The sequence below is a fragment of the Hibiscus syriacus genome, unplaced genomic scaffold, assembly GCF_006381635.1.
Source record: "Hibiscus syriacus cultivar Baekdansim isolate YM2019G1 unplaced genomic scaffold, ASM638163v2 tig00110331_pilon, whole genome shotgun sequence".
NCBI classification, from domain to species: Eukaryota; Viridiplantae; Streptophyta; class Magnoliopsida; order Malvales; family Malvaceae; genus Hibiscus; species Hibiscus syriacus.
In genome coordinates this window covers 126146-140319 of record NW_024062687.1, presented here as the reverse complement: position 1 = coordinate 140319, position 14174 = coordinate 126146, and positions in this window count along the sequence as shown.

Below are 14174 nucleotides of genomic sequence, written 5' to 3'. Positions count from 1 at the left end.
ATTGATGTCGATACATATGTTAGTATTATACTAACATAATTACATCCCCAAAACAAAATACATATTATACTTGGAACTTATTTTCTACCAAAATACTTAACACTTAATAATTCATTTTAATATTGGCATCAACTTTTTCAATTTACACAAAATGGTCCTTCACCATTTTATCACTTAAATTTTAATACAAAATTTCCAGAACTGAAATTATTACCATCCACACACTTTTACAAGGTACAATTACATTTAAGCACCCCCAATTATACGAATTTTGCACTTAGATCACCAAGCTTTTCAAACTTCCAAAATGGTCATATTTCACATCTTAACACTCATTTAAATTCCAAAACAGTAAATTCCAGCATAGTACATCAACTATTAGAAAATTCCACAACCAGTCACAACTTTTCCAAAATTGTTGATTTGGTCCCAACTTTTCAAAAATTATAGAATGGTTCCCAAATTCTTCTAAGGCTTGTAACATACTTCCTACATCAATTCCAACCCTTTTTTATAATTTTCCATATTTTTTCTTACTCAACAATACCATGACCGAATGCTTTAACCTTTAAATATATGTTTTCATGATTTTGCTCGATTTTGATTCGATTCAAGCTTGAAATCAACTTCCAAACAACTTTATAACATCTCTATAATCAAATCCCTAATCAACTCTCATCAAAACATAAAGTTCTATAATTTCCTCTTTTGGCCAAAAATCATAGAATAATTTCTAGAAAGTTTGAACATGTTCTAATCATAAATCAAGCTTGAAAATGAATCTACAACCTCTAAATTATCAAGATTTATCATCAATTTCAAGAACCATAGTGTGAACACAAACCCTAAGATTAGGGTATTTTTGAAATCAAGCAAGTTGAGCAAGCATAATTAATACCAAAAGATAGCGTTCTTCAAATAGATCATTTTTCTATTTCACGGTAGAACTTGAAATCCAAATAAAATAGCTCAAAAATGGAAACCAAATTATTTTTCTCTTACCTTTGGAAGCTCATGGAAAACTTGAAGAAGATGATAACAATTTGGCATGAATTTTAGATAATTTCATGCTAAATTTATCTTTAATTTATGTTAATGAATATTAAATTCATTAAATTAGGAAAAGACCAATTTACCCATTATGAAACTTCATATTTACCATCCAACCAAGACACCTCAACCTTATCATCTTCTTAAAGTCAAAGATGGACAACAAAATCTTACTTTACGTTTTACCCTTGCATTTTTCCAAAAATTACAATCTTGCCACGTTAATCCAGCGGTCCATAATAAACTTTGAATTAAATCCTAAAATCCAAATATTTATATTATTTTCCAACATTTTAAAATGTGGAAATAATATTTTTAGGTCTAAATAATCATCCTTCATATTTTGGCTGATTTTTTTTCGATCTGATTTACTGAATTTTTCCTCAAACTTCATTGCTTTATAACTTTTAATACAAAACTCGTATTAAAATTATGATTCCCACACAAATGTTATTCTTGAGATAAACTATTTATTTAAGAGACCAATTTTATTTAAATTATCATTTTGGTCCCTAAACTTTTCCAAAGTTTATACTTTGGTCACTAAACTTTCAAAATTTTTATTTTGGTCATTAAACAAATCCATTTATGGAATAAATTTTTTATTGAGAAAAATTACCACTTAGGTCCTTAAACTTTTCCCAATTCTCTACTTTGACCATCAAACTTTCAAAATTTACATTTTGGTCACTATCAAAAAATTTAGGGTATTACAACTCTCCCCCTTAAATAAAATTCATCCTCGAATTTTAAGACTTTATGCTTTTACCAAAGCACTTTAACTAGAGGAATCGTCTTGCTACGCAGTTCTTTGATTTCTCGAGCCAAGATCCGTACTGGTTATTCTTCATATGTCAAATCTGGTCGAATCTCAATTTTCTCTGATGCAATGACATGTGAAGGATCCGCTTGATACTTTCTAAGCATCGACATATTAAAAACATTATGAACTTTGTCTAACTCTGGAGGTAATGCTAATTGATAAGCTACCGGTCATACTCTCTTTAATATCTCATAAGGTCCAATGAATCTTGGACTTAGTTTTTTCCTTTTCACTTAAAACACAAAATCTTTTCCAAGGCGATACTTTAAGGAAAACTTTATCGCCTTCTTGAAATTCAATCTCCTTTCGCTCAAGTCTGCATAAGACTTCTGCCGATCAGATGCCATCTTGAGCTTATATTCACTTTATCCTCAATCTCTTTCAATAAATCAGGGCCAACAAGATTTCGATCTTTTAACTCAAACCAATTTAATAGTGTTCGACATTTTCTCCCATATAAAGCTTTGTATGGAGCCATCTTGATGCTCGATTGATAATTGTTGTTGTAAGCAAATTCTGCTAAAGGCAAATATTTTTCCCATGATCCCTTGAACTCAATCCCACATGCCCTCAGCATATCTTCTAATATCTGAATAGTTCACTCTGACTGACCATCCGTATGCGGATGAAAGGCCATACTGAAATTTAATCTAATACCCAAAGTTTTATGCAAGGAATTCCAAAATCTTGAAGTGAACCTTGGATCCCTGTCGGATATGATTGATACTGGCACTCCATGCAGCCGAACTATCTCCTTTATATATAACTCTGCATATTTATCCAATGCATAGTCCATTCGCACTAAAATGAAATGTACTGACTTAGTTAACCGGTCAACTATCACCCACATGGAATCCTTCTTATTTGATGTCAAAGTAGCCCTGTAACAAAATCCATGGTAACTCTTTCCCACTTCCACTCTGGAATAGAAATCGGTTGTAACAATTCCGAAGGCACTTGATGCTCGGCTTTTACTTGTTGACACGTCAAACATGTAGCAACAACTCAATAATGGCTCTTAAAATACCCGACCACCAAAATCGACTCTTTACATCCTGATTCATCTTGCTCCCACCTGGATGCATAGTCAGCGGACTAAAATGTGCCTCAGAAAGAATATCTTACTTCAACTTATTATCATGTGGAATGCAGATTCTTCCACGGTAATACAGACATCCATCAGACTTAACTTCAAAGTCTTTAGTCTCACCTTTTTCCACGAGTGCAAACTTTTCCAAGCATCTCTCGTTTTTCCTTGTAGCTCTTTTATCCAATCTAGAAGCATCGACTTTATCTTTAATTCAGCCAACAATGTGCCATTTTCTTTCAACACTAGTCGTACATCTATAGCTCGCAAAGTTGCAAAAGTTTTCCGACTAAGTGCATCTGCAACAACATTTGCCTTCCTTAGGTGATAATCAATGATAAAATCATAGTCCTTTAAAAGTTCTATCCATCTCCTCTGTCTCAAGTTTATCTCTTTTTGAGTCAACATGTACTTCAGACATTTATGATCCATGTAGATGTGGCATCGCTCACCATAAAAATAATGACGCCAAATCTTTAGAGAAAAAAATCAACACTGCTAACTCAAGATCATGAGTGGGATAATTTATCTTGTGTGTCTTTAGTTGTCGAGAAGCATAAGATACAACTTTACCTTATTGCATAAGTACATAGCCTAAACCATTATGAGATGCCTCACTATACACCACATACTTTTTGCCATATTTCGATTGTACCAGCACTGGTGCTTGTATCAAAATCTTCTTTAGAGCTTCAAAACTCTCTTGACACTTCTCAGTCCAAGTAAATGAAACATTCTTTCTCGAGAGCTTGGTCAATGAGAAACAATCATTGAAAAGTTTTCACAAGTAAAATTGGACCAACAAGAGTACTCGAGAAATGCACAATGTCGGATCATCTGACAAAATGTTGCCCTATGCTATTGGAAGAAACAAGGGCACAAGTTAATATTGTGCGGAATTATCTAGGACCTCCCCAGAGGCCTTACAACCCTCACTTTAATACATACAACTTAGGGTGGAGAGATAATCCAAACTTCAGTTATGCGTAAAACCTGATGCCTAATCAAGGCTATCAACCTAGACCACCTCTACAACAATCTTATCAGCTGCAAAGATAATCACTTGAGTCGATTGTTGAAAAATTGGATCTATCACATGATAATTTCTAAAATCACATTTAGCCGCACTTATAAGAGATAGACAAGCAAATTAGTCAATTGGGATAGGCTACGAGGCATTTGGAATCATAAGGTAATATTCCCTCTCAAACTGAAACAAATATGCGGGAGAATGTAAGCGCTATCACCCTCCGAAGTGGAACACTTGTTGAACAACCATTCCTATAAGAGTTAGGTGCAGAATCCCAGAAGAAAAATGAAGAAACGAAATCCCAGAAGGAAGAAACAACAGTAGATGCAGACTCCTAGAGAAAGAAGAAAAAAAATTCCCAATCTGATTCAATATCAACTTCTTATGATGTTCCACTTCCTTTCTCCTCAAGATTTGTAAAAAGAGACAAACAAGCTGAGGAGAAAGATATATCGAATGTTTTTCGAAAGGTAGAAATCAACATTCCGCTTCTAGACGTGATCCGAAATGTTCTGAAGTATGTCCAATTCCTTAAAAAACTTTGTACTACAAAAAAAACACTTACCGGGAACGAAAAAGTCAATATAGGATAACATGTTTTCGTATTGTTTCAGTAAATGCTTCCACCGAAGTTGAAGGACCAAGGTATGTTTGCCATCATATGTAAAATTGGCATAAAATGTGCTATGTTTGGTTTGGGAGCATCAATAAATGTGATATCTTTATCTGTTTATAACTTACTCTCCGTTGAGTCATTGAAAGATACTATAGTTTCAATTTAGTTGGCGGATCGCTAAGTTATTTATCTCAAAATAGTTTTGGAGAATGTCTTAGTAAAGGTAAATGAACTTGTCTTTCTGACAAATTTCTATGTCATTGACATGGAAAACGATCAGAAAAATACTTGTTCCGAAATTCTCCTTGGGCAACCTTTCCTTAGTACGACAAACACAAAGATCGACGTAGGAAGCGAGATTCTTACAATGGAATTCGATAGTGAGGTCGTCAGATTTAATGTTTATAAAGTGATACGGTATCTTGATAATGTTCAAAGCTTAAATTTTGTTGATGTCATTGATCCTGTAGTTGATGAATTTATAGAAACTAATTTTTTTGATGATACATACAGGGAATTGGGCAAGTTTAACTGAGAAATCAGGGAGTTCGAATTTTTTTTCTATTTATTAGGATAAACTTATTTTGCCTTCAAATTTTAAAATTTTACCTTCTATTTTATAAGCTCCTCATATTGAATTGAAGCAGTTATTGGATCACTTGAAGTATGCATTTTTGGGAGAAAACAACACTTTACCGGTAATAATCTTAAACAAGTTAATAAAAGATGAGGAACAAGACCTTGTAACGGTTTTTGTGTGCACACAAAGAGGCCATAAGGTGGACTATCGCCAACATTAAGGGGCTTAGTCCGTCAACGCCGATTAAATCCTCCAATAATGAAAGTGGTAAAAAAAGAAATTCATAAACTTGTTGATGCAGAAGTTATCTATCCAATCTTGGATAGTAATTAGGTAAGTTCGGTCCATGTGGTTCCTAAGAAAACTAGAGTTACGGTAATTGAGAACTCGGAAGGTGAACCGACTAAAGTTCAAAATGGATGGAGAGTTTGCATTGATTACAAGAAGTTGAACTCTTTAACTAGAAAAGATCACTTTCCTTTACCTTTTATAGATCAATAATAGAAATATTAGCTAGTAAAACTCACTACTGTTGTCTTGATGGATTTTCAGGTTTCTTCTAGCTTTATTTCTCACTATGTTACCACTATCATCTAGTTTGTTTCTATAAACCATTTAGAACCTATAGTAGATTTATTATTAAGCCTTTAAACTAATTCTATAATTTACTTCTCTCAAATTGATTTAACTCTTCTTGCATATCCAAAATCCAATCTTCATCATTAAATGATTCTTTAACATTTTTAGGCTCTATGCATGCGATAAATGCAACGTAATTAAAATTATTCTTAAAAGAAGATCTAGTGGATACCTCTTTGTATGGATCACCCAAAATTTCACTATCTTTGACATAGTTGTACTCCTTTGGGCATGAGATCTCTCTTTCCTCTAGAGTTAGATTCTTAAGGGCATCTTGAGTTTCCTCATTCTCTATTTCTTTCAATAATGATTCACTAACTTCATTTGAATTTAAGATACTTACATCATCATCAACACAAGAATCTTTCCTCAGAAGGGGATTATCATCGGAAACATGTATGGACTCTTCGACCACTAAAGTTCTTTTAATAAAGACTCGATAAGCTTTAAAATTTGAAAAAAACCAAGAAAAATTCCTTCATCACTTTTTGTATCAAATTTGCCTAGATTATCTTTTCCATTATTTAAAATAAAACATTTGCATCCAAAAGGATGAAAATAACTAATGTTAGGCTTTTTATTTTTGAAAAGTTCATATGGAGTTTTCTTTAAAATAGGCATAATCATTACTCTATTAATTACGTAACAAGTGATATTTATGGCTTCTGCCAAAAAATATTTTGGCAAATTGTTTTCACAAAGCATGGTCCTAGCCATTTCTTCTAAAGTTCCATTTTTCCTCTCAACAACTCCATTTTGTTGAGGGGTCCTAGGGGCTGAAAAATTGTGGCTAATTCCATTAGAGTTATAAATTCATCAAAACCAAAATTTTGAAATTCGGTTCCATGGTCACTTCTAACACTTGAAATTGAGTAACCTTTTTCATTTTGGTTTATTTTAGAGAAAGTGATGAAATTTTCTAAAGCTTAATGTTTTTTACTTAAGAAAAGAACCTAACTAAATCTAGAATAGTCATCAACCAAAACAAATGCATATTGTTTTCCACCCAATCTAGTAGTTTCAATAGGCCTAAAAAGATCTATATGGATTAATTACAATACTCTACTAGATGACATATCATTAATAGGTTTAAAATATCTTTTGTGTTTTCCCTTAGCACATGTTTCACAAATCTTATCATGATTTTGTAAAACACTCATGCTAGTATGTCCTGGTTTCCTATGCCACAACCAACAATCATGCTCATCTTTAGCAACCAAACATACATTTGAAATATCAATATTATCTAAATGCACCATGTAGATATTTCTTATCCTATGACCAATAAGCATAATCATGTTTGATGCAATGTCAACAATTTTACAACCATTGGACTCAAACAAGACATTGTGTCCCTTATCATATAATTGAATAATCCTAAGTAGATTATTTTTTAACCTATTCACATATAAAGCATTTTCGATAAAAATGGAAAAGTTGTTACCAATAGAACCAATTCCTTCAATGTGACTTTTGAGTTGTCACCAAAGGTTATTACTCATCCACTTTTAGCTTTAAGCTCCAAGAACCGGTTCTTATCATTGGTCATGTGTCTCGAGCACCCACTATTAAGTTACCATGAATTTGAACTTTGGTTTTGTACCTTGTAGCAATAATCCACCTACAAACATAGATTAAGTTCTGATTTTTGGTTCCCAAATCCTTTTGGGTACATTAACATTAGTTCCCAATAATCTTGTCCTCTTTGGTATCTATTTTTCAAGGATATCAAAATTATTAGTAGTAATGAGTACTTTGGGAACCCATATGCTTCTAATAACTTTTTTATATGAGGTTCTTTAAGGACATCTATGTTTGTAATGATTAAAGCTATTTTAACATAGTTGGGTTTTGAATGTTCACCCTTTTCAAATCATTTTATCCCAACATGGTTAAAAGAAGCTTTAAGATCATCAAGTTTCTTTTGATGATCATTGTGAACTTTTGAAAGTAAGTTATACAAGTCTTGATTTTTCTTTTCAAACTCGTCAAGTTTGACTTGTATATTTTTTAATTGACTTTCAAGTTCAAGATTAGTATTAGAAAGTATATCATTTTCATCTTTCAATTTTAAAATTATATTCTTGTGCTTAAAAATCATGCTCTTACATTCTAAGGCTAATTAATCATAAGAATCTTGTAATTCATCAAAAGAATAATCAATTGAAATAGATGAATTAGAGGTTACCTTAGAATCATCTTCTATGGCTATGAAACACAAGTTGGCTACTTCCCCGTCATCTTCATTAGAGGACTCATCATCACTCCATGTAGCTATATGTGCTTTGTGTTTCTTCTTAGAGGATCATTTCTTCTTTAATTGTGGGTATTCAAACTTTACATGCCTGTGCTTTTTGCACTCATAACAAATAATATGATCATTCTCATTGGATTCATTTTTGAATCCCTCATTTCTTTGGAATCTCTTTCATTTGTTAGACCTCATGAACCTCTTGAATATTTTGGCAAACATTATCATTTCTTCATCTTTATCATATTCATTTGAGACACTCTCTTTTGTTGTAGACTTAAGAGCAACACCAATCTTTTTCTTCTTTTCTATTTTTTCTTCTTTTCCTCGTCTTTCTTCTCTTGTTGTTGTTTGTCTTACCATTATCTCATGAGTGAGTAAAGATCCAATGAGTTCATCTAGATTGAGAGTCTTTAGATTCTTTGCTTCAACAATAGAATTCTTCTTGGATTGCCATGAATTGAAAGAATATATATCATATTCCTAACAAGATTCTTATTAGGAATGACTTCTCCAAAACCTTTGAGACCATTAACAATAACTGAAAATCGATTGCTCATGCTTTTAATATCCTCATCCAGTCTCATCTTGAAGTTTTTATAATTATGATTGATAAAACTAATATTAGTTTCTCTTACCTTATTAGTTCTTTCATGAGTAACTTTAAGTTTGTCCCAAATCTTCTTGGCATTGGAACAAGATGAAACTCTCCCATATTCATCGGGACCAAGTGCACAAAATATAATGTGCTTTGTCTTTCCATTAGATTGAAACAATCTTCTTTCTTCTTTACTCCATTCTATCATAGCTCTAGTTGGAGTAGAATGTCCACTCATCATGATGCTCTAAGCTCCCAAATTACTAACTTCGATGAAAAACAACATCTTATTCTTCTAATAGGCATAGTTGGCTCAATTGAAGTAAGGAGTCTTATTGATAGGTTAGGAATCATTGACAACGTCAAAGCTTAGTATAGAGGCCATGGATGACTTGATTGTTGACTTGAATCTTTAGGATCTTCTCAAGAGGTGGTAAAACCTTCCAATGAGTCTAGTTCTTATACCGATTGTTGAGTTAATCGATCAAGGAAAATGGCCAAGATGGGGTGAATTGATAATTTAAAAAATTGTTGGAAGTTCTTGCAAGAAGTAAAAAATGATACAAGGATTTTAGAATGGTTCAACTTCCTTAATGAAGTCTACATTCACTACTTGAGCTTCCTAACTAAGAATTTAAAAAAATCACTAATTTGTTATAGCCTTTTAAGACAAGGTGTAACCTTACATAACACTAGGACTTATACCTCAAAGTCTTAAGTGTTCAACTCTTCCCAAGAAGTAATTACAAATGAGCAAACTTTGAATATCCTCACAAAGATAAATAGTTTGCAAAATGAAGTTCTTACACACCCAAGAACACTATAAAGAAAATTACAATGAATGGAATAATGTTCAATGTAAGAAAGACACAATGAAATACAAATTTGGCTCCATTTTCTCTTTGATTGTTGGAATAACTTTCTTGTCTCTTCTTGGCTATTTGAAGACCCCTTTTATATACCCTCATTTATTTTTAGTCGTTTATGGTTGTTAAAGGGAGTTTGTAGTCGTTTGAAGCATTAAATTCACGCATTAAATGCAAATCTACATAAAGGTTTCGAAACTTACCTTTAAAAAATTTGATTGTCGAATAGGGGAATTTCGAAACCAGTGAGGGGGTTTCGAAACCTTAAGGCCAATTTTAGATACTACCTTAGGGGTTTCGAAACCACCTAAGGGGGTTTCAAAACCTGGCAAAAAAACTCTTAAAATTTACCTTGTTTCATATTAAAAAAATAGTTTAAAACTTTATAAATTTTAAAAGAAATTTTAAATTTATTTTTGACATTTTGATCCTCAAAAATTTTTTACAAACTTGAAAATTCTTGAATCAAATAAAATATTAATTTTACAAAAAAAATCAATTTAGTCATATGTTATATCAAAATCATTTAATTACATTTATCAATATGCTAATGTCATGTGTAATTGAATTCAAAGGTTCATGGGAAAAGTATTTTCCTTTAGTTGAGTTCGCTTATAATAACAGTTGTCAAGAAAGTATCAAGACGGCTCCCTATAAAGCCTTATATGGACGGAAATGTTAAACTCCTTTGAATTGGTATGTGCTTAAAGATTGGGTTATTGTCGACTCTGACCTAATTAAGGAAGTTAGGGAAAAAGTGAAGATTATTCAAGATAATCTTAAGATTGTTTTTGATCGATTAAAGTCTTAATCATACTTAAAAAGAAAGGCAATTGAATATCAGGTTAGTGATAAGGTATTTCTTAAAGCATCACCATGAAAAAAGGTATTAAAGAATTCATTTTAGTGATTAAATTGTATAATTAGAAATGGTTATGTGACATATTCTTTGTATTGGATAATGAGAGAATTGAAGTTGTATTTTGAAGTGTTAAGGTTGAAATTGTTGTTATGAAATAGAATTAGTATCGCATAAGTATCGAATTTTTTTTAAATAATGTACATGTAGATCGTGATCAAAATCGAGATACAAGCAAGCTTAAAATTAAGGAAAAAGTGCAATAGTAAGACATATCGATAGTAAAGGTTTGCCAGTGAAGAATACCAGGTAAGTGCATTCTTACTTATATTATTATTTATATGATATGAGGAAGACTTACAATGAATCAACCTCGAATATTTTGAAAAGAAAAAGGACTTGAATCATATTATGATATATTTTCATAATATTTTATTAAATGGTATTTAAATGATTTCAGGTATGAACTGTCCAATGCACTACTATATGATAATTGATATATGAGCCTCTATGGATATTTATGATGAATGGAAGATATGTGATTTTGATATGAAGCCCATTGTATGTACACTGAGAGTCTTTGGTACAATTGACATGCCTTGAGGTGGAGTGTTTATCGATTCGAGTCTATATTGGTACATTCATGTACATTCTACATGGCACTATATGTGCATTATGGGAGTTCATGATGTTTTGACGCGGTAAACTATCATTTTGATTATTGATTTTTTTGTTGTTTTACAGGTTATTTGAAACGGAAAAGACTTTGACAAGTTTGTTTTACTTGTTTATACGTTAGTATATAATACTTAAAGTATTATGATCTATAGGATATTTTATATGTCTATATGTCTTACTTTATTTATGATAGTGACTCATTAATACTTAGTTTGTGATGATTTTCACGCCTAGGAAAAGGAGATCGAGTGGAGTAAGGAGTTTAACTTGGCATCACTTATCAAGAACTACTTACTGGTGTCAGTATTGACATCCTACAATTGTTTTGATTTTTTAGTTGGCATGTATACATATAATAAGTGTTTGTAATATTTTAATATTACTAGATTTAAAATGGGTTAGAAACACTCTGATATGACTATGATGTTCAAATGGTTTGAAATAGTTTATATGTATGAATTTTAGTAAGTAAAATATAGTTATAAATATGAAATTTAGTTTCATATTTGATAAAGCTATATTTTATTAGAGTAAAACTGGATTTTTGTTTAAGTAGTTTTTAGGCAGTTTCATTTAGGATATGATACAATATAAATTGCTAAGTTATTGTCTGAAATCGAATATGATTTGATTGTTAAAATATTATTTTAAGATTTTATGCGATTAAAGAATTTTAATGTTTGATGTTAAAATGAGTGATTTTAAAAGAAATAAATGTAACACCCATCTCCCTATACCTTTCCGTACACGAGACATAGATGTCACATCACTTTTAAAGCATTTCCTTATTTGAAAATCCATAAAATTTTGTTTTTATAAAAAACTTTACTTTAATGACAATAAAACATTCATTAAACTTACGCAGTTAAATAAAAGTAATGTTCAAACATTTCATCTTTTTACATCATGGTAAATCAAATACTTTTCAGAGTGGTTTTATTAAGTCTATTACATGCCAACTAAATACATCAAAAGTAGACATGGATGTCATACAGTTACTGATGAGGCGAACCTTGCTTTGTGATGTTAGATGATCTTCTAACTCCACTTGTGTAATAACCTAAGCATGAAATTAACACACGCTAAGAAATTTCTTAGTGAGGCATAAATAATCATAAGTAAAATTCTAAACACGAGTATATCATAACAATTCTGATATCAATTAACTCTTTCAATTCATTATAAACTCTATAGTTTGCACCTGTAGTGCCAATACGATAAATTCACAAATTTACTATAAATTAAGTAGTTTGCACACCCAGTGCCAATATAGAAATTCATAACCTTATTATGAATTTCTTAAGTTGTACACACAGTGTCAATACGGAAATTCATAAACTCATTATGAATTTCTTATAAGTTGCATACACAGTGTCAATACGGAAATTCATAAACTCATTATGAATTTCTTAGGTTGCACACACAGTGCCAATACGGAAATTCATAAACTCATTATGAATTTCTTAGGTTGCACACATAGTGCCAATACGAAAATTCATAAACACGTTATGAATTTCTAAAGTTGCACACATAATGCCAATACGAAAATTCATAAACTCATTATGAATTTCTTAGGTTGCACACATAGTGCATATACGGAAATTCATAAACTCATTATGAATTTCTTAATTTGCACACATAGTGCCAATAGGAAAATTCATAAACTCATTATGAATTTCTTAGGTTGCACACATAGTGCCAATACAGAAATTCATAAACTCATTATGAATTTCTTAGGTTGCACACATAGTGCCAATACGAAAATTCATAAACTCATTATGCATTTCTTAGGTTGTACACATAGTGTCAATACGGTAATCACAATACATACATTAAGCAACATGCATCTATGATTATCATAACATATAAGTATATAATAAATGCACTCACCTGGCCTGCCTCGCTATTTTATCCAAAACGCAAATCAAACTACTCAGTGACTTTGCCTTTGCCTTTCGTTTTGCTTGACTCGGGAGCTTGATTTAGATCTACTCAAGCATCCGATAAAGACACATACCATACCAAATGTTAGTATATTTCCTAACATTTATAATTAAACAATACTCATAAGTACTATTATTTAATTTTCTATAACAATCTCAGCCTATCTTAAAATTTCTGGCTCAATAATATCGGTACCCCTACCATGGTATCGATACTTCTATATTGTGATACCGATACTCCCTTTCAGTATCAATACCATTTCTACATTCTAGATCCATGGTAGCAATACCTTTCTCTTAATACCGATACTTTTATACTATGGTACCAATACTCTATTATAGTATTGATACCATTTCTGCATTCTGGAATCAATGGTATCGATACCTTCCTCACAGTATCGAAACCCACCTCAGTATCGATACTAATTGTATCTGTACTATTCAGCTAATTTCTTCCAATTTAAGCTTGTAGTATCGGTATTGTTCTTCCAGTACCGATACCCTTACCCAGATTTTCCATTTTTAAGCCCGATTTTTACCCAAATTTGGTCAATTTCCCTTATTTTTACCTCCAATAACACTATCAAACTCTCCTTTACATATCCCGATTAACTTTCCTTCATTTAGCTTCTTATAACATCTACAATCTCTAAAGCACACTTCAATCCAATAATCATACCATTTTTTCTAACATGTTTTTAAACTCATCCAATGCTTCCAATCTCTTATTTACTTCTTTGACAAGTCAAATATACTAGTAAACATTAATAAAAACTTATATCTTAACATATCATTCAAAAACTCATTTTCTTAAATCTCAAATATTTCATCTATCTATTAGTTTTAATCTTATTTAATTATTCCTTAAGCCTCTATAATACTCAATGATTCAAAAACCAACCAAAAACAAAAGCAAAAAGTAGCTAAATGAAACCTTACCTTTAGTTATGGAGGAGAGCCTTTACACGGGAATTAAGAAGAAAAAGAGATGGCTTTTGTTGACTTTACTATTTTTCCTTATAAAATACCCATTAAATTCATTTCCCTTCCTTAAAGGACCAAAATATCCTCTTAATTCCTCTATTGTTACTAATTACCCTAAAACACTTCCAAATCATTTTCTCATCTTTTATCATTTATTCAAATAAATCTTC